The 26562-nt window shown below is 41.9% G+C and overlaps 1 long non-coding RNA gene across 3 annotated transcripts in view; it reads left to right on the top strand.

Annotated features, from left to right (window-relative positions):
* LOC138747405 (uncharacterized) overlaps positions 1-26562 on the top strand; it is a 300059-nt gene that overhangs the window by 197665 nt on the left and 75832 nt on the right. For all 3 annotated transcript variants that reach the window (XR_011347478.1, XR_011347479.1, XR_011347480.1), the window contains exon 6: positions 15931-16048. This is a non-coding gene — a long non-coding RNA (uncharacterized lncRNA). The remainder of the gene's footprint in view (positions 1-15930; positions 16049-26562) is intronic.

Genomic DNA, 26562 nt, shown 5'->3' with positions numbered 1-26562 from the left:
AGATCGATTACTGATGTTTTGAGCCTGAGACCTTCCTCAAGGTACGAGTGAAAAAAAGGCAGGCGTCTGAATTAAAGGCCTGGGGAAAGAAAGACTGAAGAATGGCAGGGGAGGAGTATAGGCCCCACACCCAAAAGGTGTGAGAATTAGATGAGAATCGATTTGGCTCAGGGAAAGGAGACAGAGTGAAAGGAAAAGAGAAGAGAGAGTGAGAGAGAGAGAGAGAGAGAGAGAGAGAGCATGAGCCAAGGAAAGGAAACAGGGAGAAGAAGATTGGGGGGGGGGGGGAAGAGTTCTGTGTTTTGACTACAATTACAGCATCTGCAGACTTCTGTGTTTCACTTCGTTTCGATTGAAAAGGCTCGTTTTGCGTTCCCCAGAGTGTAGGAGTTTGAGGGGTGATATGCTAGAGGTATATAAAATTGTAAGAAGGTAGGTGGTCAGAATCTTTTTTTTCCTGTGGCCGGGGGGGTGTCATAAAGAACTGGACAGAGACTTAAAGGTGTGAGCAAGGAGTTTTGAAGGGGATATGAGGAGAAAGGTTATTTAAACAGAATGGTTGATGTCCTGAGTCAGAGGAGGTGGTGGAATGACAATATTCAAGAGACATTTGAATAGGCCAAGCACGTTAAACATCTAACATGGGGAAATGGGATTAACGTAGATAGGCACAAAGGTTCTATACCTTCCCCATCAAAATCCTTGCCGGGTAATTATTTTAAAGTTCTCTGTTTCTTGAGGAACAAGTCCCTGCCTAATCAGCCTCTGACCTTCCAACTCTGTAACATTCCTTGTCATTCTTTCATACTAAGATGACTAGAATTGTACAAGATGTAGCACTATTTTATCTAATTATTTCATCCAACTTACACTGAACACATCAGAAAGCAGGCAGTGTCAGAGAACATGTTCCAGTGGAAGTATCTGTATAACTGCAGTATCAATTGAATGTCTTCTTTCTTTGGCTTGGCTTTGCAGACGAAGATTTATGGAGGGGTAATGTCCACGTCAGCTGCAGGCTCGTTTGTGGCTGACAAGTCCGATGCGGGACAGGCAGACACGGTTGCAGCGGTTGCAAGGGAAAATTGGTGGGTTGGGGTTGGGTGTTGTGTTTTTCCTCCTTTGTCTTTTGTCAGTGAGGTTGGCTCTGCGGTCTTCTTCAAAGGAGGTTGCTGCCCGGCGAACTGTGAGGCGCCAAGATGCACGGTTTGAGGCGAGATCAGCCCACTGGCGGTGGTCAATGTGGCAGGCACCAAGAGATTTCTTTAGGCAGTCCTTGTACCTCTTCTTTGGTGCACCTCTGTCACAGTGGCCAGTGGAGAGCTCGCCATATAACACGATCTTGGGAAGGCGATGGTCCTCCATTCTGGAGACATGACCTACCCAGCGCAGTTGGATCTTCAGCAGCGTGGATTCGATGCTGTTAAATTAACATCTTCATATTTTTCATTGCAATTACTCAATTACCATTAATGACAACTCATCATTATTTCAGTGACCAGGTAAAATTAGCAAAATTATCAATATATGTTCCACTGTGGATTTGTTATTTAGGTTTTTGATGCCCTACACAGTTGAATGGATGTGAAAAATCGACGACCAAATGTGAATGGCATTTCCATGTACCTGCAGTGCAGCATGTGAAATTCATCACTGGTTTCTATGCATTGAAACTAATGGTTGCCCAGCAGGGATATCAACTAGCATGAAGCATACACTTGATATTATTGCTGTAAATGTGGAGCACACAAGAATATTGAGGCATTAGCATAGGGCTTAACCAGAATAGTCGCCCTTTATGGTAAGATAAAAGAGGCACTGAGGGGAACGTTAGGTGGAACTTCTTCACACAGAGAGGAGTGAGAGTATGGAATGAGCTGCCAGCTGAAGTGGTGAATTTCATTTTAACACTTAAGGAAAATTTGGAAAGCTACTGTATATACTTGTCGATATTGTGTATTAGTCGACCCCCTCTTTTGGCCCAAGAAACCCATGTTTTTGCGTGACCCATGTAAAAGTCACCCCCCCCCCCCAATTTTTTTTACCGCAACCGCACCCCCATTCAAAAAAACCATCACACTATGAGAGGCCTTGAGGCATTGTTGGTGCAGGAAGGAAAACCAATAGCTTTCGCCTCAAAAGCCCCGACAACAGCATAGACCAGATCAGCCAATATCGAGAGGGAGCTGATAGCAGTCATGTATTGTTGTGAAACATTCCACAAATTCCCCTGCAGGAGACAGTTTGTGGTGGAAAGTGATCGTCACCCGCTGGAACAGATCCAGATAAAGAACCTAAACAAGGCACCAGGTAGAGTGGAGAGACTCCTCCAACTCCAATGCCAATGACTTCGCCTTGAAATACAAACTAGGAAAGGAAATGACGCTTGCCGATGCTTTGTCACGCCTTTTCCCGAATGAAAAGTACAAGATGAAGGACATGGGGATCAAAGTACATCAACTTGTCAGTGTGACCAGCAGCAAACTAATCCAGTCATGTAGTGCTCTGCACGGCTGAAACATGGTGTAATTAAGTGAGTTCAATATATACCATGTCCCCCAGAGTGCTTTATTGTGTCCTCCAAGATATAAAGGAACATGACAGTATCTGATCTGATTTGAGATCAGTGAAACTAGACAGAATAATAGTTTGGCACAAAGATCGGAAGAGCCTGTTTCTGCGCTGTAAAATGTTAATTTAACAGTTAACTATCTCAGTTGATATGGTTCTTTAAAAAAAATGGTTCCCACTTCAACCAATGCTGGGCAGTCTGCATTTTTGCTCAGTTTTTGTTGTCTGGCCTTCAGGGGATATCCCTGCATCACATTTACAATACATTGCACAGACAAAGAAGTTTAATTTGCTCGTAATTTACCTGGACTCAAGACTCAATATACCAGAAAAATTCACTTTATTCCACACACCCATTTCCTCTACTGAAAACTTTCAAAGCTTCCAGGACCTCAGTCATTATCTGTTTCCCTGTCCATAGATGCTGCCTGATTTGGTGAATCCTTCCAGAATTTTCTGCTTTTATTTCAGATTTCCAGCTTTTCTTTTTTAAAAAAAAAGCTTTTTTTGGGGACAGTGCAACATTGGAAATAATCATGAATATCTTTTTGACATCCCCCTGCTTCCAATTAAACCCTTTCACCTTCTTTAAGTGTTTTGTTCACTACAGCAGAAGTCCAAAAATTCTGATGCCAGAAGTCCAGACCACCCGAGAATTCGGACTCTTCAACATTTTAAATTTAGCACTCTTTTGTGTGTGTGCGTGCATTCGTGAGCGCCATAGATGCACAGCGGCAACAGGCGACCACAATTAATACAGAAACATATCACAAAGAAATTAATTTGTTTACAGTACAGAACAGGCCCGTCAGCCCTCAATGTTGTGCTGACCTACATATTCCTACCAAAAAAAATACTAAACCTTCCCTAACTCATAACCTTCTATAACCCTTAACTGGCCAGGAAATGTTTTGCTGGTTGTAGTGCAGGGGTCCTTTCAAGGTATTTTACTAATTAACTCAAGATCAGAATTCCTACATAGTCTAGATCCCTCTGCAAGCTTTGAAAATTTTCCTCACTCTCCACAACACCTCCTATCTTTGTTACATCAGCAAAATTGCTGATCCAATTCACCACATTATCATCGAGATCATTGATGTACCCAACATGGATCGCTGAGGCACACCACTAGTCACAGGCCTCCAATCTGAGAAGCAACCATCCACTACCACTCTCTGTCTTCTCCCACACAGCCAATTTTGAATCCAGTTTACAAACTCTCTTTGAATACCCAGTGTGGTGCGCTGTTAGCCAGAATCAGACACGCACAAGGTAAAGACTGTACTACAGGCTTTAATCCACAAAGACTTCCACAGAGCCAGGCTGCAGCAACTCTGAGTGAGGCCTCGGGAGGCCGGCGCAGGCTTATATCCCGACCAGGCGGGGCTTGATCCATTCAGGCCAACCGATTGACAGCCGGCCAGATGTTGTCCTGTCCCCTTACACTCCTGCAGGTACAAGTGTTTCCCCCTGCAGTAGGCCAGTGGTGTACCACCACACCCAGTCTCTGAACTTCTGAACTAACCTTCCATGCGGGACTTTGTCAAAACCTTTTCTAAAGTCCATGTAGATAACATCCACAGCCCTTCCCTCATCTACCTTCCTCAAAATATCTTCAAAAATCTCTACAATTCATTAAATAGGACCTACTACGCACAAATCTATGCTGACTATCCTCAATCAGCCCATGACTGTCCAAATACATTATATTCTGTCTCTTAGAACTCCCTCCAACAATTTAGTCAGGCTCATTGATCATGCATACTCCACATGATCAGCACCCAGCATGAAGCTGGTTCACCGAAGTCGTGAGGTAGTGGTTCTTCCAGGATGGTGCCATTTTTTAACAATGGGACAACATGAGCTACCCTCCAATCCCTCAACTGCAGTCACCAGCAACCTACGCAAGTTCCTCACTCAAGTTGCCAACAGTCTGCTGCTTGTGTGTTTTTCATCCAAATAAACCCTCACTGGTCCGCTGCCACAGTCACTGACCCATGGCTCGTCTCCTCTGCTTCTCCTCAAACCGGGGGAGTTCTCCCCATTTTCTGGTGCTCAGCGCCAGCCCTCTCCTTCCCCAGAGTTTGAAACCCCTCAAGGCTGCTGCCAATCGTCGGTGCCACCATCTTGGGCACAGAACCCCTGGTCACAGAATTTTTCAATAAATCTACCGTCGGCTCCATTAGTAGGCTGTTTAAAGTCACTACAGACCTGACAGCAACCACTGCCATTTTGGGGAAATTCATGCATTGTCCATTAAAAAGATAACAACTTAGAAGTGTTTGTTGGACGAAGCTCTTGGGAATATGTTGAAAAGTTGCTTTATCAATCCAAACTCATAATAATAATTAATACTCTGAATAGTTAGGTCATTATCATTTAGATGCTTTGTAGCATGGGAAAGTAAATCACAAAAATGACTAACCTAGTGACCTCATTTGAATCCCATTTAAAGGAATTTGTAAAGCAACTTATCTCTAATTATTGCCAAGTTTCTTTAAAGTGAATGCCCACACTGCGCCTATTGAGATTAGTTCAATAACTGAAAATTAATTTGCACCTGATGGAAGGCCAATTGTGTTCCAGAGTGGACAGCTTGTGACATTTTCTTCTGTATCTTAACGGCAGAAATAACAGCTATGAGCTAAATTATTATCAAGCGTTGGAAGGAAAGATTTCTTACATATTTTCCAGTATCTGTATTGTAATGCCTCAGACAAATAAAAAATGAGAATGAGATAAAAGAGGAATTGTATTTTGGTTTACTGCCACTGTTTTGCCGTTCTACAGAATGTATCTGTTGAAGTTTGAGAGACCTTGCTGCAGTTTTTCTGTATCAGACCCTATCCCATAACGGCACAGGCAGCCACACGGTAAGATTGTAATGGCCAAGAATACTGCTGGGAACATTTGTTGATCGTGAGGGAATTTGCCACCCAATCAAGTTGGCACTGCCGGAGTTGCAGTAACAGCAGTGCTGCCACTGGTGCGGGCCTGTGGAGACTGAAGTCTCAGTGCACCCCGCAGGGTCGAACCACCCAGTCTGACTGCGGTTGGCTCTATGCAGGCTTTAAAGGGCCTGTTAAAGGAGGTGACATTGGTTCATTTTAAAGACTTGCGACCGCAGGGTCTGGCCCAAGATGGCGGCACCCGTGATTGACAGTGGCACCAAGGGTTGCGGAGGACCAGGAAACGGGGAGACCAGAACCTGTTTGAGAAGGATTAGCAGAGGAGGCCATCCATTGGACAGTGACCACAGCAGTGGGCCAGCGAGAAGTTCTGAGGCTGAAGAACACACAGGCAAACTATTGGTGACTCGAGGTGATAAACCCACGGGCTGCTAGCACCTGTGGTCAAAGGACTCACAACAGGCTGCGGTCTGCTGGAGACTGGTTGATGCGACAGGATGCCAAGGGCTTCCTGATCATGTCAGAGGTTTGCATCTGGAGTTTGCTGATAGTTTGGACTGAAGGCTCTGTGGCTGTGGAGGTTGCAGGAGTGTTGGAGGTGACGCATGGACATTTAGTGACTCTGGACAACTCTCTTTTTCTTCTCATTCTCTGACTGTAAGGGGCACTGGGCAATTTTTACTGATGACAAATCTTCATCTGCCTTACAGCATATTAAAGGAAATTTCATGTAATATCACATTTTCTGTTTTATGACATGCGAATAAAATAATCAAATCATTTTTCATTTTCCTATTCCCTGGCATAATTCCCCTTGCCCAATCATTCCATCCCCTGCTCCATGACTAGCTGATCATTCCTTCTCTTCCAATCAACACTACCTCTTGACCTTATCCCATCCTTCCCAGAATATGCTCAAGTCCCTCCACTATTAGTCGCACTCCCTAAAATCCACGATCAGTTTGGTGAAGATATACCCGGGGAGGAGCAGTTCATGGGTCCAATTTGAAAGAGGTTTGAGACGTTTCTTTGAGCATGTATTAGACCCATTCTTTGCAATCCACTGATTAGATTCCCAGTGTTATGTTCCTTCTAGCATAAACCAGCTTCTAACCATAAGGTTTTAACAGCGGTTCCCTGTTTACGACTTTTGACTGAGCTTTTTCTCGAGCATCCCTTTTTCCTTGCACTAAGAGATGTCAAAGGAACTTAAGCAGTCAATTGTTAGTAATACCCAGCATGCCTGAAGCTTTCATCTGTGAAACTTGTGCCCAAGGCGTGTCCCTTGACATTTGTTCAATTTTTTTGTCTAACATCTGAAAATTAATTTGCACTAAAAGGAAGTGCAATTGTATTTCACATCTGACAGCCTGAGACTTTTAAAAATATATTCCAAAGACAGAAATAGTATCTAATTAGATCTGAAAACCCAGGGGAATTGGATATTCATATAGACGATGAGAAACAAGAAAACATTACCATGACAACTGAAATTTATAGCACTTCCACCCTAATATATCATGCGATAATAAAGGTAATTTGACAGCAAGTCTTCAGCTTCGAGGAGCAACTTCTGCAATGATAATTTTCAGATAAACAGAGAGTTGTTTTGGCATATAGGAGAGGTGGGCCACGAGGAGTATTTAAGTAAAAAAATTAAATCAGCATTTCCAAATGACATGAAGTACAGACCAGCATCGAATCTGAGCCCTCCAATCCCTGCCTAATATTACGCACTGGCTGAGTATTTGCATCAGCAAGGCTGTTTCCCTTCATCGACTACCTCGAGCAACTATCATCAAATAATCATCCAAGTGATTACAACTTACTACAAACACTGCTAACCCCATGGGTCTATGTGTCTTAGAGGCCCAGTTTCATTCTCTGATTGCTAATAAGTCTGACTTGATATTGGCATTTTGCCATAATTCATGAATACCATTGTGAAGAATAGAAAATAATTCACAACTGTTTACAAATGTATGTTGTTCTGTAGCAGTGTTATGGTGGCACTACAACTCCCAGAAGGCATTGAACTGGCGATGTGACATCAGTGCATGATAACTTCAATGCATGTCAGGCGCGTGATTCGCGTTTTTAAAAGGTTGCGTGCGCTCTGAACAAAAAATCCGTTGGATTCACTGAAGAAATACCCTGTGTGGTTATTTCGTCATATCTACTGCGTTTCCAGTGGCTACAGTTCCATGTTTTCATTTTAACCCGGAGACCAGGGTGAAAATGTTTTCCTTTCTAATGCACTTCAGTGAATTGGCAGTGGAATTCAGAAAAGGTTGAAATTCCAAAGTTAACTTTTGACATTGAGATCATATATCCATATTGGAAATGGGATGGCAAATTTTAGTTGGATAGGAAGTGGCAGATTAAAACTTATTGGGACACTGGGAAACAGAAAATTGGAGATGGCCCATACCCCATTGTGAATGGGTATGTTGCAGGGAGAATTGCAATGATCCCTCCCCCCCCCATAGAATAGAGAATCCCAGGAGACTCAATTGGCCAAACTGTCTTCAGTAACTGCAGATGTATAAAATTACATTAGATGCAATAAAATCCCCATTATCCGGAATTCAAGCAACTGGCAATCTCAAGTAACCGGCAAATAAATCGTGGAAAATAACTTGGTAAAAATTACAAACAGTTAAAATTGGCACCCCACAGTGGTCAGTTCACCAATCCAAGCAACATGCAATCTCAAGCAACTGACAATTTCACTTAACTGGCATCTACCATTCCCCATAAGTGCTAGATTTCAGGGGTTTTACTGTACGTGAGATGAGTGAAGGAGGAAATGAAATCAGTGATCAACTCTAAAGACTGTATCCAGCTTTTCTGTTGTTGAAATGGTTTAGTTGTAAACATTTCCCTTCTTCTCGGAGGATGAACATTTCCCATACTTGAAAGTCTTGGACTTTCACACATTTTGTCCCTGATTATCTTGAATAACCACTGCATGCATCATTGGTTTCATCAGGGAATACATCCAGTTCATGTGCTCTAACAAGAGTGAAATCTCAAAAGGCAATCTTGACAGGTTTGGTGATTTCCAAGAATCTTGCAGCTATTATTGCTTGTACTGATTATTCAACAGATGGAACTAATGTGAGATCCATGTCCACTGGTTCAGTACCTAATCCCATGCTGTAACAAACCTGTACCCATCAGTGCTAGACCCAGTGTCGAACAGGGCAGACCAGCTAGTTCAACCTCAGTGTTTCACAGATACGGTTGCTGCAGAGAGGATCACTGAGTCTCCCTCCCCTCCCATTGACGAGATCTACCAGGATCGTTGTCTGAAAAGGGCGCACAAAATAATTGAGGACGCTTTCCACTCTGCACACAGCATCTTTCAGCTGCTCCCATCAGGAAAGAGATACAGGAGGATCAGAGCCAGCGCCACTAGGCTAGGGAACAACTTCTTCCCAAGGGCAGTGAGAACGCTGAATGACCAAAGGAACTGCTCACAGTCACCATCCGAGATTCCGTATTCATGAAAGAATATTTATTTGAATTGATGAATACTTGTCCTTCATATGTATTTCTTGTCTGCATGCATGTGTGTTATGTCTGGTTTTAAGACTGTGTGTTTTGCACCGATGACCGAAGAACTCTATTTTGTCAGGTTGTTCTTGTGCAATGGGTTGACAATAAATTTGTGCGACAGATTATGTTGTATTTCGTATTGTATACAGATAAGTTTTAAAGGAGATAAATTGGGGAAGGGTTTTAGTGTAGGTCACATACAAACACTTCAAAACAGATCTCATTTAAAATATTGGAACCCTGCTCAAGCCAGACAGGCCTTTGAAAAAACTTGGAAGAGTGCCCAAAAGACTCCACTAATGGATTGTTGTTTTAAAAAGCAACAAATGAAAGAACTCGGAGGATTAGGTTCAGAGCCACAGGCTGTCTGGGTGCAGTTTGCTGTTCTAAGAGGGTCATGTGGTTTTGCAATCAGAGAGGATAAAACAGGCTTTTCTCTGAGAGAGGGAGAATTCAGTTCAGCAGCAGCAGCTGGGACTGGAACAGGACAAGCTGGAAAGCTTGTGGAAAAACCCCATTTGGAAGACGGGTTGTGAGTGTTTAGTTCAGCCTGGTCAAAGTCCTTGTGGTCCATACAAGAGGAGAGGACTGGCTGTCTAATGTTTCACTTGAAATAAGCGAAACAAAAAGGAACTCTGTGGTGACCTTAAAGAAAGAGGTTATCGTCTGGAAAACCCTGATGGGGGCAAGTTTCTTCGGTAAGACACTGACGTGGCTGATTAGAAGAAATCAGTATGTGCCCAGCGAACAACAAATCTCCCTCTGAAAACTGACAAGAACCTTCCTGAGCGGTAACCATTTACCTTTCAAACACCAAAACCTGGTGAACTTCATAAATGTTAAATTCAGTGCACAGTATAAGAATTGCCTGCAACCAGTGAACTTGGAGGAGTGAGAAGTGAGAATGGACTGTGAATCAAAGAACTTTTCTGAACTTACATACACATTACATACACGTGTACTTAGAATTAGAAGGGGTTAACTAAGTTAATAGTAAAAAGTTAGAGTTTGATCCCATTTTTATATTTAAAGATAATTAAAAGCAACTTTTGTTTAAGTAGCCATTTGTCAATTAATTTCTGTTGCTGCTTGGTTTTGGGGTCCTCTGGGCTCATAACACTTGACTTGATTTGACTTGACATACCCACCCGTACAATATCCCAGTCTTATTCATTGACCATTTTGTGCCCTCCAATTCTATCCCCCAGGTTCTACAGTGACAGACCTTTGCCTACCAGTATGACATGCTGACTGACCATTGCCTACTGTGAACAATGCCTGGGTCTAGACTGGATGTGGATTCACTCCCAGAAAATCAGGCTGGGCATGCCCTTGTTGACCCTTATCCCAGCCAGATATTCTATATCCCTGGCAGCTGTCCAGGCCACTGTAATATCAGACCAGATAGATGACATCAGGTGATATCAGGCCAGATGGACATCAGGTGATATCAGGCCAGATGGACATCAGGTAGCTCCTGGGGACCTTGGCTGAGAGCAGAGTGGCTGTCTAATGTTTCACTTGAAATAAGCGAAACAAAAAGGAACTCTGTGGTGACCTTAAAGAAAGAGGTTATCGTCTGGAAAACCCTGATGGGGGCAAGTTTCTTCGGTCTGAACCCTCCATAACAGTCTTGTATGGTGATGTCAGTACTTCACTGGTTGAAAGTCTCCCACATTCTCCTGAATTCACACAAATATTCCATCAGATGGGCCCATTAACAAGCCCACATTACATGTACGACCATTGCCTAACATCTTCATGAACAGCCTAGCCATTTTTTCAATGGAATCCCATCTGCTTGCGTTCGCTCATCCTGGGCTCAATGGTCCTGAGAATTAATCCACCCCAGCTGACAGGGAATTGGCAATATTGGCTTCAGCCCCACACAATCCTTGAAAAAGGAGAGAGTGACATTAACCCTGGTGGTGTTAGGTAAAAACATCATGAGCTGGGAATGTAGAGGGAGTCACCCAGTGCTGGGCCGTAATAAGATGCAGTTGTGACCTTGTACTCTCAAGATAAGAGTGGGGATGACAAATTGATGTGCAGGAGGCTAGCAGAGAGGGACAGCAACAGTTTATTCATTGGACAATGCATGATAATTTACTAAGTATGTATCCTAAGGTATATAAAAAACACCACTTGCTGATAACGGCAGAATGCGCCTTCTCCAACTAACACTGTTAGTTGCAAGTGTTACAATCCGGCAATAAAGAACAAAGAACCTTGATTTCGACTCAGTCTGGTGTTTGACTCACTCATTCATGAACAAAGCAGACCTAACAGTGGTCATACGTTCAATCAAGGGGATGAACAGCCGCAGATCAAAGAGCTGTGAATTAATAGATTCTTATTTTCTTTTTAGTTTTTTTTTCCCTTTGTTTTGTCCACCATTCCTCTTTGAGGGGCTCACTGCTACCCTTCACTGTGGAATAGTTCACTGTCATTTCTGAACTTCACAAAATGACCTTCGAAATGGGTTGAAATGCAGAAACATTACACATGCTGTACATCTGAAATGAAAGCAGAAAACGCTGGAAATAGACTGAAGATTAGGCAACATTTAAATTTAAATTTTAAATTTAGACATTCAGCAGGCTATTTCGGCCTACAAGTCCGGGCTGCCTCATTTACACCCCTTCAACCGACAACCCCCCTACATGGTGGGACAAAACCAGAGCCCCCGGGGAAAAGCCACGCAGACACAGAGAGAACATCCAAACTCCTTACAGATAGCGCAGGATTCAAACCCCTGTTCCGATCACCGGCACCGTTGCGCTAACTGCTACGCCAACCTTGCTGCCCCAAAAAAGCAAAACAAGATTAACGCTCTTATGAAAAGTCTTTGACTTGAAACATTAATTGTTTTCCTCATTCCACCTGTACTACCTGATCCACAGAGTATAACTGGCAATTCCTGTTTTAACAACAAATTGATTTTCGGATGGAATTTAAATGGCATTGTGCAAATATAATGCTATCAAGTACCATCCTTCATCCCATTTTGTTGAAATATTTATAAAAAGTTTGAATTTATTTTACGTTCACATTTAAGCATCTTTTTTGTATCAGATGTTGATAATTTAGCAGCCCACTCAACACATTTTAAACTAGTTTTCTATATCAGAAAGACATGCATTTTGACCAAGTTGCATGTGGACATATAAAGTAACTTTTTTGTCACTATTCATCTTGAACAATGAGCTTATTTTTTTCTGGTATCAGGTTTTATTATTTGTGCAGAGAAAGTATCAGGTGTGAACTTATTCCTGGCACAACTACAGGTGCGATAGACTTTTGGATAAAGTAAGGAGTGATGGCTTTAGTTAACTTTTCTTATTGGTTTCTATTATTCCCATTGAGAAACTTAAGGAATGTGTGAAAAGTAATCCATGTGTTTGATGTGCGACTGTAAACTGATTAATGGAGAAATGAAGATTTGATTTCACTATTATTTCAAAGGGTAATTGGAGATGCGCGGAGACTCCTTTCCCTACCAAAGAATAAAGGTGTGTTTTTAAATAAGAAATTTCCAGAACAAAATGCTCAATGATGTTCTTTAGTGCAAGAATCCATTATGTTCAGCACAAGTATTCTTTCTTTGGCTTGGCTTCGCGGACGAAGATTTATGGAGGGGGTAAATGTCCACGTCAGCTGCAGGCTCGTTTGTGGCTGACAAGTCCGATGCGGGACAGGCAGACACGGTTGCAGGGGGAAATTGGTTGGTTGGGGTTGGGTGTTGGGTTTTTCCTCCTTTGCCTTTTGTCAGTGAGGTGTGCTCTGCGGTCTTCTTCAAAGGAGGTTGCTGCCTGCCGAACTGTGAGGCGCCAAGATGCACGGTTGGAGGTGAGATCAGCCCACTGGCGGTGGTCAATGGGGCAGGCACCAAGAGATTTCTTTAGGCAGTCCTTGTACCTTTTCTTTGGTGCACCTCTATCACGGTGGCCAGTGGAGAGCTCGCCATATAACACGATCTTGGGAAGGCGATGTTCCTCCATTCTGGAGACGTGACCCACCCAGCGCAGCTGGATCTTCAGCAGCGTGGACTCGATGCTGTATTAGCTTATCTCTAATTCACGTTAATTTTGGTTGAATTAAACAACTCATTTAATTCTGTCAGGTAAGAGCCAACTTCTGCTACACCTTAGCAACTAAGATGAGAATTACATCAGATTGATTATATAAGGCTATTGGAATCTTGTAGTTTGAGATTTCCATACGTCAGTTGATGGTCTAACAAGACAAATGTTCAGCTGCTGAGGACTGTACTTTATGGAAAGACTGGTTCAATTGGGAAAGTTTCATTGCTAAGCAAAGCACCTCATTGTTTGTATGGAAGGGCATTTACTTCCAAACCACTGTGTACTATTGTCAACACAAAATGGCTTAGCTTCACCCCCACAGAAATGCAAAGTATAGCTTGTCAATAAAACCACAGGGTTTAATCTTTAACCAGTGATGCAAAACCTCTTCAAGAGTTGCAGCTGAGTTTTAAACCTTTTAATGTCAGCAAAGGTTTGACTTTCTCATTTGCTTTTCGTTCCCACTAATTTTGCCATTTGAATCCAAGCTCTGCACAAGTTGCCAAGACAAGGAATAATGGGAAGCTAACAGTGTAATTCATCATTCTCAAATCTGTGTTGCTGAAAGCTGGTATTAGTCTGGCAGTTACCGACAGTAAGACACCTGAATTACACACAGGGATTACTTGGGAAATGAGTTTACCTTTACATAGATGTGTCCAGAAAGGTCATGGTGGGATCTCCATTGCCTAATCTGTCAGTGCTACAAATAAAAGTATAACAGCAGACATAAAGCAGTAGAAGACAACGGAATACAAATGGTGACCTTGAGGCTTTTACAGAGAATGGGGTCTCAGCAGATAAGTATTTTGAGACCTAGGAGAAGGGGTAGGCAATTACTGCATGTTGTCCAGCCATTCCTAGTCCTTCAGGCTTTAATTACTGCAACACCGCCTCCTGCTGCCATCTAATGACATTCCTTGCAAGGACACAATTGCTGAATCAGAATTTAAGAATCCTGAAGCTACGAAAGAGTCATTCTGCTCAAATTTCAAGTTGAAAGGAAATGGTTTCTCCTCCACAGTTCCCCTTGCAATAGGGTTGGGCAACAGATGGGCAGAAGTGGTCTTGAGGACTGGAACCTGAGGAAGCAATGCGCTGAGGAGAAAAGCTAGAACCCCTCGTGCTGGAGATGAATTAAGGAAGGGAGTTAAAGTTGGGAGGGCCAGGCAACAGTAAGTTAAATTGTGGAGGGGAAGCTCTTTCCATTCAATCTGAAAGACTAATTGAGATAAAGAAATCATTCAGGATATTGGACTCCTTTGAAGATCATGTCTGCGCTAATTTCCAAGTTCTCACCATGCTATTGTGTTCTTAGTAATGTTAGGCCATGAAAGACCCCAACAATGAAGACGCTGTTTACATCCGGTACCGCACGGATGGCAGTCTCTTCAATCTGAGGCGCCTGCAAGCTCACACCAAGACACAAGAGAAACTTGTCCGTGAACTACTCTTTGCAGATGATGCCGCTTTAGTTGCCCATTCAGAGCCAACTCTTCAGCGCTTGACGTCCTGCTTTGCGGAAACTGCCAAAATGTTTGGCCTGGAAGTCAGCCTGAAGAAAACTGAGGTCCTCCATCAGCCAGCTCCCCACCATGACTACCAGCCCCCCCACATCTCCATCGGGCACACAAAACTCAAAACGGTCAACCAGTTTACCTATCTCGGCTGCACCATTTCATCAGATGCAAGGATCGACAATGAGATAGACAACAGACTCGCCAAGGCAAATAGCGCCTTTGGAAGACTACACAAAAGAGTCTGGAAAAACAACCAACTGAAAAACCTCACAAAGATAAGCGTATACAGAGCCGTTGTCATACCCACACTCCTGTTCGGCTCCGAATCATGGGTCCTCTACCGGCACCACCTACGGCTCCTAGAACGCTTCCACCAGCGTTGTCTCCGCTCCATCCTCAACATCCATTGGAGCGCTCACACCCCTAACGTCGAGGTACTCGAGATGGCAGAGGTCGACAGCATCGAGTCCACGCTGCTGAAGATCCAGCTGCGCTGGATGGGTCACGTCTCCAGAATGGAGGACCATCGCCTTCCCAAGATCGTATTATATGGCGAGCTCTCCACTGGCCACTGTGACAGAGGTGCACCAAAGAAAAGGTACAAGGACTGCCTAAAGAAATCTCTTGGTGCCTGCCACATTGACCACCGCCAGTGGGCTGATAACGCCTCAAACCGTGCATCTTGGCGCCTCACAGTTTGGCGGGCAGCAGCCTCCTTTGAAGAAGACCGCAGAGCCCACCTCACTGACAAAAGGCAAAGGAGGAAAAACCCAACACCCAACCCCAACCAACCAATTTTCCCTTGCAACCGCTGTAATCGTGTCTGCCTGTCCCGCATCGGACTGGTCAGCCACAAACGAGCCTGCAGCTGACGTGGACTTTTTACCCCCTCCATAAATCTTCGTCCGCGAAGCCAAGCCAAAGAGAAAAAGAATGTTATTATTCTGTCACTTGGATTGAAGTTATAATTAGAAAAGGGAAATTAGGTGGCATGGCTAGTGTAATGGTTAGCGCAATGCTGTTGAAGCGCTAGCAGCCGCAGTTAAAATCCGGCACCGTCGGTAAGGAATTTGTACATTCTCCTCATATCAGTGTGTATTTCCTTTGGGTACTCTGGTTTCCTCCGGCGGTTGTAGGCCAATTGGCTGTAATCGTAGGCTGAAAGGACAAAATACTATGCTGTATGTCTAATTTTTTTTACAATTAAAATATTTTTTTTAAATTAGAATTTACTTTTAAAAATTCCAAATATTAAGTCAACTTATGTGACTTTCATTAACACAGAAATGAATGGATAACCTGGTGAAAGCTGTCAACCAAAATCTCTCTGAATGCCATCCAGGGAGACATGCTGAAATTGCTGGTTAAAGAGTTAACCTGTTGACATTGATAAACAGTTAAGGTGAGTGTGCATTTGAATTGATTAGTTTGGATAATTTATGCTGATTGTTGGAATTTAGCTTCTTTATCATGGAAGCTTGAACTGAAGTTATGTCGCCTGTTATCTTTTCAAATGGTATTGATTTTGTTTGGAGTCAACTATTGCAGGACTATAGCACATGTTGCATTATATTTCAGGAATAATTTACCACTCAGGAAATAAAATTAAAAAACAGCTTTGTCCCCATCGTTAGTACTCCAAGGCTTTTCAGGTGTTTGATGCAATAATCAAATTCTCATTTTCCAATTTAGTGGGGATCCATGTTGCTAAATTTAACCAAATGCCTTATTACTTAGAAGGAGGGTGGCTAATTGGAACAATACACAAATTGAGTAAGGTGCAATGATTTTGCAGCTGGCCCAAAAAGTTTGGGCTCACAGAAAGAACTATCCTATTTATTCCCAAATCGGGTCTGTCGGTCCATGGGCTCATGCACTCCCAGACAGAACACCTGTATATTGGGGCAATAACACTTCATATTCCATCTGGGCACCTTCCAACCAAATGGCATTAAAATCAGTTTCCATGAGCCACCCCTCCCCCCATATTTCCTTTCCTCTAGCTTTTTCTCTCTCCCTCTCTCTCTCCCTTCCCTTTATCCTCTTGCCTCCTTTCCCTTGACTTTGTTTCCACAGAGCCAAAAGAAAACAGACCCTCTTCTCCTTTCCTCTTCTCCTTTCCTCTCTCTGTGTCCCATCCATATCCAATTAATACCTTTTGTCTGTTAGTCTGCCTGCTTTTTACTCACACCTCAGGCTTGAAATGCCAGTTGTATATCTCCACCTCTTATGGACGCTGCGACCTGCTGAGCTCCTCCAGCATTTCTGTGTTTTTAACTGTAATCATAGCATCTGCAGACTTATGTCTTTAATTCCCTCATCTTCGCCTTTACTCCACAGTCCTGCATTTTGCTTTTCTTTTAAAAGATGTTCATCTACTTTTAAGTCCCCATGGGAGGTGATTTCACCATCATTTCAGGTAGAGCAGTGGTTCTCAACCTTTTTCTTTCCACTCACATACCACTTTAAGTAATCCCTATGCCCTAGGTGTTCTCTGATTAGTAAAGGATTGCTTAAGGTGGTATGTGAGTGGAAAGAAAAAGGTTGAAAACCACCATTTTAATCATCCCCTAATTTGCTCATTATGTGCACAGTTTTGTAACTCCAAAGGAAACGAATGGGCCAAAGACAATTTTCCTCAAGCAAAATATTTCATTAACAATTGGATCTAGAGCAGTGATTCTCAACCTTCCCTTCCCACTCACAGTCCATCTTAAGCAATCCTTTACTAATCACAGAACATTTATGGCACAGGGTTTACTTAAAATGGTCTGTGAGTGGAAAGAAAAAGGTTGAGACCACTGCTCTACCTGAAAGGATGGTGAAAGGCTGCTCTATTAGAATAACTGCATTGAAGCATTTGTGCCTTCTAATTGTAAAATTTAAAAATGGTTTACAACAGCAACCTCAATTCAAAAGTTAGTCTTTTCAGAAAATATTACCTAGGCAGGATTTTCTTCTCTACATGCTGAAGACTGGAGGACAACCTTCAGGAATTCTTTAAAAATTATGATGGGGTTTGATCAGAGCATTGAGTTGCAGGAAAGAATTTTCTGATTTTAAGGCACCTGTCATGAAGGATTCTATACTGAACTACTATAGAGACTGGTGCACATTTTGTGGAACCCTTGTCAAGCTGGTGTATACACAGTAGATCCAAATGCAAGACGACTGACACACCCAGGCTTATTTGCATCACTACTTCTATCACATGGACAGGAAGTGACATCATCAGCCCAGAGAAAAACCTGTGTTTGATGCAGGTCAATTTCTTGCATTTTCAACAGTCCATCCACATTTTGGGAGCTGGTTTGCTTGAGGTAAGTGGATTGCCTCACATCCATGATTAATGTAAATAATTAAACTGCAAAAGAATTAATTAGTAACTTTGTTATTTTGAAATGTGTTGGAATGACAATATTGCTAACCCAATGTATAGTGGTGTCCACCAATATCAGTGATATGTTTGTATATGGTAATGTTAGTAAATCATGTAGGACATAGAGACACTAGATAAATATGGAGCAGAAAGAGGTAGTTACCTGGAACAGGCTGCCAGAAGTAATAGAGGAAGAACATCCCATAGCAGGCTTTTAAAATGGACACACGAGTATGCAGAAGCGAGAGGAGTGTGTATTGCGTACAAGCAGAGGGTTTTGGTTTAACTTGGGCACCACGTTCAGTGCAGACAGGTGGGAAGAAGATCCTGTTCCTGAGCTGGACTGTTCTGTGTAATATAAGGCTGATATATTGGAAGTTTCTTGCTCTATTAGAATAACTGCATTGAAGCATTTGTGCCTTCTAATTGTTATTGTAAGTAGATGCCAATTTTAGGATATGTTACAGCATTTAAATGAAACTAGTCAGGCATGGTGATTGATCATCGTAGTAAGTATACATAAAATTAGCTGTAATTGTGAGCCATAATTGGCCATTTGGTCTTCAAATATTCTAAATGATCCTCACGGTGCCCAAACTTCTCCAGATTAAATTCTACTGCAGGAGTCTATCAATAAATATGTGGCTGCTCACATATTGTGCATTCAGAATAAAGCGTTAGGTCAAAAAAAAGCATCTTATAATTGGTAACTACAGCTTTTAAACACTATTTGGAGCAGATGCTGAGCTCATTGTTTCAAACGTCTTTGATGGTTGAAAACCCAAGTTTGCCTGTAGTGGAGTACCCTATGAAGTCTTGTCACTCGGAACTCCGAGCTAGAGTTTGGCATAATTGTGTAAACAGCTGTAAACGTTTTTTTTTTCGGAGATTTTGCAAGAAGTGAAATGTGAAAGTCTGCAGATGCTGTGATGTAGTCAAAACACAGAAATGCTGGAGGAGCTCAGCCGGTCCATAGGAGGTAAAGATGTATTACCGACATTTCGAGCCTGAGCCCTTCCTCAAGACACTGGCTTTGTTCCTCTAGCATTTGTGTTTTGAGAATTCACAGATCATGTTCCCTGTGATACAGTAAAATGACTGGGGAAAATGTAAAATAGGAACTATATTTTACAAACTAAAATCTTTATTATATATTTATTATCATCAAATTTCAATTTTCTTTCACCCTCTGCAATTGTAACTTGAGAATGTTAAACTGCTATGGTAATTGACAAAGTTTTTCAGTCTAAATAATGGGTATTTCCAAATGTCCTTTATAGCTAAACCTGGATTCAAACTGCTTAAGGGCTACCACAGAGCATTTTATCATGGCTTGATTTTAGCGCAGTCTCCATGGTCCATATTCTTTGTAGTATCCATATTATTTTGCAACTTGATTCCACTGAAAACCTTCCCTTCACAGTACATGATTCTGAGTTTAATATTCAGATATTTTGAGGAGCACCTAATACTCATTGGGCTGAAACGTGCCAGCCAAATTCTTCTGCCTAAAGTTCGCACCTGCACTCTGCCCACATCCACACTAACCCAAGCAAGACACAGCAAGCCCAACCCTCCGTCCCTCCAGTCACTCCAAAAACCAGCATCATAATCCGGATGGAGATGTCCCTCAGGGAGACAGAGAAATACATTGGCAACCTTTGACAGCCGGCAAAGCTGGAGCAGAGCCAAAATGTAAAAAGAAGTTTCATTGATTTTAGATGTCCTTGGCATTCTTGCCATTTAAATGCTATTAAATATGAAGTAAATAAAAACATATTCATTTAAAAGCATAAAGTTTACAAAAATACAAAAATACAGATAATTCAAAATATAGGAATTAGCTCTTTGGACTCTGTATCTCGGTGTTCTGGGACAGCAAACAGATTCATATTAGATTTCAGCTTTATTGTCAGAGAACATACATGACATCACATATAACCCTGAGATTATTTTTTCCTGCAGGCACAGCAGAATTGCCACTTCCTGCTAATGCAAAAATAAAACTGTACACAGAGCAACATGTAAATAAATGAAGAACTGTAAGCAGATAATGAATGTAAACCATGTAGGACCATTTTAGTCCAAAAATGAGTCCCTAAATGAATTTGTTATTGAGGAGTCTTGATGGTGGAGGGGTAGCAGTTGTCCCTGAACCTGTTGGGGTGAGTCTTTTGGAACTATACTTTTTTCCAGCAGCGAAAAAAGAACATGTGCTGGGTGGTGTGGATCCATGGTGGTTGGTACAGCTTTCCCACGGCAGTGTTTCCTTTAGATCTCAATGGTGGTGAGGGTTTTGCCTGTGATGTGCTGGGCTCTGTCCACTACTTTGGCACTACTCAGGGGTATTGGTGTCCCCCATATTAGACTGTGATGTAGCCGGTCACTTTCCACCACACATCCATAGAAATTTGCCAGGGTTTCTGGTGTCATACCAAACCTTTGCAAACTTCTGAGAAGATAAAAGTGCTGATGTGGTTTCTTCCCAATTCCATTGGTGTGTTGAGTTCAGGAAAGATCTTCTAAGATAGTGACTCCCAAGAACTTAAATTTTCTCACCCTCTCCACCTCTGATCCACGAAGATCACTGGATCGTATGCCTCGTATACATCAAGCGCATAGACTCCATGTCCCTGTTTTCTGGGACTGGTTTTATACCCAACGACCAGCTGGTTTGTACTGGTGTTAGTACTCTAGAGATTTACCCATGGACCCAAACCTGAGTATATATTATGAAATGTTAAAAATGATGGAGTCCGAAAGATTAATACTGAAATCATTCGTAGCAGATCCTTATTTTCTAACATTTCGATGACACTCCAAGTGATGTCCACATGTGGTATAGACTAATGCATTTGGTTCTCTAAATCCATCAGTAATTACCCCATATGTTTATTCGCTCGCACTTGTATCATGCATCAGACTTCAGCTTCTGTCGGCAAATTACAGGTATATCAAATTCTGAATTGAAATAGCCTTGGGGTTCTTCTCAATGAGGACTAGTTTGATACAAGACTGAAAGCTAAGTTAAGATTGTGCATCTTTCCACATTTGGGAGCTAAATGCTCACTAACCACTTAATTCCGAGTGGTGAAAGTCTTCTCACAATGCTGGTAGATCAGTAGGAATATCAAGGCTTTGGGCCCCGTGGACTGAAGAGATAGATATCTGCATATGAATTCATGAGTGGTAGGTTCTGCATTAGCTGAATAAAAATGAAAATAAATTTAAACAAAATATTAATGCAGAAATATTACTACAGTACTAAATCTCTTCACTTGTGTTCTACACAGTGTCTAAAATGCATAAAGTGGCCTATCATCCTTTAGTAGTATAACACTCCAGAGGTGCCTCCGAAATGAGATTTCCATGATGTTTGTTTTCTAACTGTAATGAATAATTACTCTAAATAATTTTCTATACAAGAACAAATGATTATTTCTGAAAGCACATCATACTAATTTGTTTTATGGCGAGTAGCCAATTCACAAACCCTAATTACTGTAATGAGAATTCCAATTTAGTGATAATACAGACCCATCAAACTGTCATTTCAGGCTCCAGATGGAGCTACGAGTGGATGAACTAATATCAACAAAAAAAAACCGATGGGGTTAAGTTGCAAATGTGCTGACAGGTCACCCCTAAACCAGTGCAGTGGAAATTGTGACCATGGTAATTTCAAGGGGCTCAACTGAAGAGGAAAAGTAACTGAGAAAAGAGAGGGCAGTGAAAACTGGCCCCTGGAAGCTTGTGCCTTTAATAGGAGGGGACCGATGAAACTGGGCTCTGACAGAGAAGAACTGAGAGAGTATTAGAACAGAAATTGCAGAGCAAGGTTAGAAATGTTGAAAATGGTTGACCACGTGAGGTTACAGACCAATTTAAATTTAAAAAATTTGGTTCTTCAGCATGCTAACAGGCCACTTTGGTCCATGAACCAGTGGTGCTCAATTACACCCATTTAACTACAACCCCCCCCCAGTACGTTTTGAACAGTGAAAGGAAACTGGAACACCCAGAGGAAAACCCATACAGACACGGGAAGAATGTACAAACGCCTTTCAGACAGCGCTTGATTCGAACCTCGGTTGCTAGTGCTCTAACAGCATTGCAGTAAATGTTTTGTTAACTGTACTGCCCCAAATACCTTTCCAGAAAATATTCACTCATACTGTTGTGAGGAAAAAATTGATAACCCTAAGATATACCTTATGAAAAGTATACTTGTCTGCCTGTTATGGAACATTGTTCCATAAATATGAGAGTCTTGGGTGGTTAGTGTGAGCCGTTCCTTTGGTCGTCCTGCATTCTGACTGTTCCTCAAACTGGTGGTGAGGGTCTGTATCTTTTTCCCAGTGGGAGTGTCTGAACAATGCTGAGCAAGGGGTCCTCAATAATTTTGTGCACACTCTTCAGGCAATAATCCTGGTCGATCTTGTGAATGGTGGGGGGCGGGGGTTGGTGGTGCAAAAGGCAAGATTCCATGATCCTCCCAGCCACTCTTGTGGTCCTGTGGACTGACCTCCGATCCATTTCTCTGCAGCACCCATACCACCCATATCTGTCTGACAAAGATTATCAAACAGTAGCTATCAGACGAAAACACAAATTATGACACATGCTGGATAAGTAAAAGTAAAGCAGTCTGGTAATAATTAATATTTGTAAGAAACATTGATTATTAATGTCAATGAAATAATACAGACAATATTTCAGATCTGAGAAAAGTACATCAAATGTATTTGTGATTTCAGCCACATTACAGGTGATATTCATTGTTAAAATTGTATGATATAATCTGGTTTATCCTTAATATTAAAAATCCACATTAAACCCCAAATGTGATGTGATTAACTGGGGAATTTTGTGGTTTAAAAAAATCCATAATTTTCAAAGTTGCAAAATCCTTTGAATCTATGAAGTGCGCAACTCATTTATTTCCACTTTCTTGCCAAACACATGCTGGATTGAGTAACACTGACAAGTCCTGAGGTGCCTGTCTAGTCAATTCATGTTCCCACATCTCTTTAATGTTGAAATGACTAGTTCTTCCTTGTAACAATCTTCCTGGGAGGACAAACGGCCATTGTTACCAAAATTTATGCTTTAAAACACCATGGTCTCTCCATCATGCAGTATTAATGAAAATACATTGAATCGCAAATGATTTCTGACACAATCTGCTTGTTGGAATTACAGAACCATATCAGTTTATCAGATCTCTTTGTACTTTGGGAATCCAGTGTTACTTTGTCATGAATGCTTCACAATATCTGGGGCAGCATGGTTGGGGTAGCAGTTAGCGCAACGCCTTTGCAGCACCAGCGATCGGGACCGAACTTGGCTTCGAATCCCACACTTCCTGTAAGGAGTTTGTATGTTCTCCCCATGACTGTGGAGAATTCTGGGAGCTCCAGTTTCCTCTCACTCTTCAGGATAACGGTGTGTAAAATGAGCGGCAGAAACTCGTAGGGCCAAATGGGCCTGCTACAGTGCTCTATGTTTAATTTGTTAAAAAATATTTAATTTAAAAAGAGGCCAAAGCCAGTTGCTGAGGTTTAAAAATAGCTGTCTATTTAATTATTCAAATATGAAACAACCAAACACAAGCAGTGACAGGAAGATGTATTTATATTTTCAACTGGTCCATTAGTGATTTACCGTCAATCTGTCAATGAGCTCTTAAACAACATTAACATCAATTCCTCTTTGCAACCCATTGCCATGTACAATAGACCTTGATGTTCCTTGGGCTTTAGATAATCGTGCTGGGCAACTGTCTATTTTTCATTATGTCACACTGACTTTAAAGATTTATGGAAGTTTAACAAAGGTGTGTTTAATTTGATACAAAAAAGGGAAGGCAGAACAAAACCATTTCAGGCCAGGTGAATAAAGTAACTGGGTGGCAGTGAGACTCACAAACCGAGATCATCTGAGATGTGCTAACCATCTCTCTAGATGGTATTGGCAGTGCGTCAACTGGCTTCAACAGACTTGTGTGAGGGAGCGAGAAAGTCACCTGGGATTCCTGATGCAACGTTGCCCTTTCTGCAGATGAGAACACTGTTGGAATAAAAAACAATACTTGGCAGGTCAGGCAGTATTGATGGGAAGAGAAGTATTTCATTTTGATGACCATTCTCGTGAAGGTTCATCAATATTAAACATTAAATCTGTTTTTTCCCCACTGATGCTACTTGACTTAGTAAATGTTATCCGCGCTTTCTGCTTTTATTTCATATTTCTAGCAACTTTTGATTTTTGAGTTTATTACCAGCATTGAGTACAAACAGAATTAGACTTGTCCCAAGTGGTAACCTGCCTAAATGACTATTGTATCACATTCAGTAATAAAGTGCTTTGAGAGGCCGGTGTTGAAGTATATCAGCTCCTGTCTAAGCGATGACGTGGATCCATTCTAATTTGCCGACTGCCGCAATATGTCTATGGTGGATGCCATCTCACTGGCTTGACACAGAGTCATGGAACATTTGGGCTGCAAAAAATGTATTCATCAGGATGCTCTTTATTGACTACAGTTTGGTATTCATAATCCTCAAAACTGATCAGCAATCTTCAAGACCTGGGCCTCAGTACCTCCCACCCCCGATTAAAGTGAATAATGGATTTCTTCACCTCCAGACCAAAATCTGTACAGATTGGCAAGAACATCACTTCTACAATCCCCATCAGAACTGGAGCACCATAGGGCTCTGTACTTAGCCCCCAATTCTTCTTGCTTTATCCCTATGACTGCGTGGCTTAGTCCAAGAACAGCACCATTTACAAATTTGCTGATGTCACAGCAGTGGGCTGTGTATAAAAAAGGGGTCTCTAAATCAGCATTTCAGCAACTTTCCCCATCATCGAGAAAGTCTACATAGAACACCGCCATTGGGGAGTAGCAGCAATCATCAAGGATCCACACCACCCAGCACATGCTCTGTTCTCGCTGCTGCCACCAGGAGAGAGGTGTAGGTGCCACAAGACTCGCCCCACCAGGTTCAGGAACAGCTGCTCCCCCCCCCACCATCAGACTCTTCAACAAACTCGGACTCATTTAAGGACTCTTACTTTACAGGATACTTATTACTGACTATTTATCTTTTCTGTATTTGCACAGTTTGTTTACATTTCTCTCTTTGTATACATATCACTTTCTTGAGTACTGTTTACTGATAAGTAGAAATTCTGCTTGGTTCATGGGGGGAAAAAAGAATCTCTGGGTTGTGCGTGATGGCATGTATGTACTCTGACAATAAATTTGAACTTGGGAACCAATGCTCCATATCCTCAGAACCAGCGAAACACTAGCTATTTGTAGACCATCTGTAGAGGGTGATGGGGCAGATAGAAAAACTAGAACAGGACTAATGGCTGGCAAAGAAGAGAAATTAAAAAGGCAAGGGTTGAGAACACTGGAAAGAAGAAATAAAGTAAATTTTACTTTTCTGAATTTCAACTCATGATCAAATTGTGGTCAACTGAACTCTGGATCTCACCAGATTTCCTGTTTAATTACATTCATTACACTTCATAGTAATCCATCTTGGGTCTTTTTGGCAGATGTAATGAGGCGATGTGTAATTTATTTCGTGCTATGCCATCAAACACCTGAACTCCAAACTAATGATACCTTCACTCAACAGCGACAGATCCATTTGATTGGCTGATGGCCCTGCATCTAAACCCATGACCAGCTGGTTGAGAAGCAGATATTATTGCTTAGATGAAGGCTGTGGCCCATTTAGTCATCCTAGTCAGAAAATGCATAATTATTCTATCTTAAGTCAACATGGCAACCACAGAAGACTGTTAGTTAATTCTGTGGCCACTGATTATCATATATGCTGGCGTACAAGCTGACTGATGGATAAGACAGCCCCCAGAATTTCCACTTAAATAGTAGGTTTTAAGCTATACTACCCCAGGTCTGGCACTTACCGCGGGGAGCTTACTGTCCATGTCCGTCACATGCTTCTCTAGAATCGGCCAGTGTGCAGTGCTCCTCTCATTGCCCATATATTCCTGGGTATACGGTAACTGGTCACTGTGAGATTTCTTGCGATTTGCCTGACCAACTGCTAGCTTTGTTTGCTGTACTGTTACTTTTAAGGAATGTTATACAGGTTTATAATAGATTTTTATTGTTTTAATATGACATTACTATTAATCCAACTTCCCAAATGTAAATTTCAGTAGAAAAATATTTACAGGATTGTAGGAGTTATGCCAGTGTTTTACGCTGCTCTCCATTGCCACTGTAAACCACAGATTATTAAGGTGAGGATTTAATACTTGGCATACAAGATGGTTTTTGGGATGACACACGGTTAAAATACTAACTTATACACTGAAATATATGGTATTTCTTTTCTCTCAGAGGAAGCTTTGATGTAAAATGTAATGGGACAAAATACAAAGAAAATGAAAGGGCCCCCCCCCACCCCCCCGTTCTGTGCGCAATATTAAGGTCTGCCCCGTGCAACATGAGACATCAACCACACCTGCAGAATGAAGCTTAATAACCT

The sequence above is a fragment of the Narcine bancroftii genome, chromosome 12 (assembly GCF_036971445.1).
Source record: "Narcine bancroftii isolate sNarBan1 chromosome 12, sNarBan1.hap1, whole genome shotgun sequence".
NCBI classification, from domain to species: Eukaryota; Metazoa; Chordata; class Chondrichthyes; order Torpediniformes; family Narcinidae; genus Narcine; species Narcine bancroftii.
Note: the sequence above shows the minus strand (reverse complement) of the source record. Positions and strands in the feature narration are given on the sequence as shown.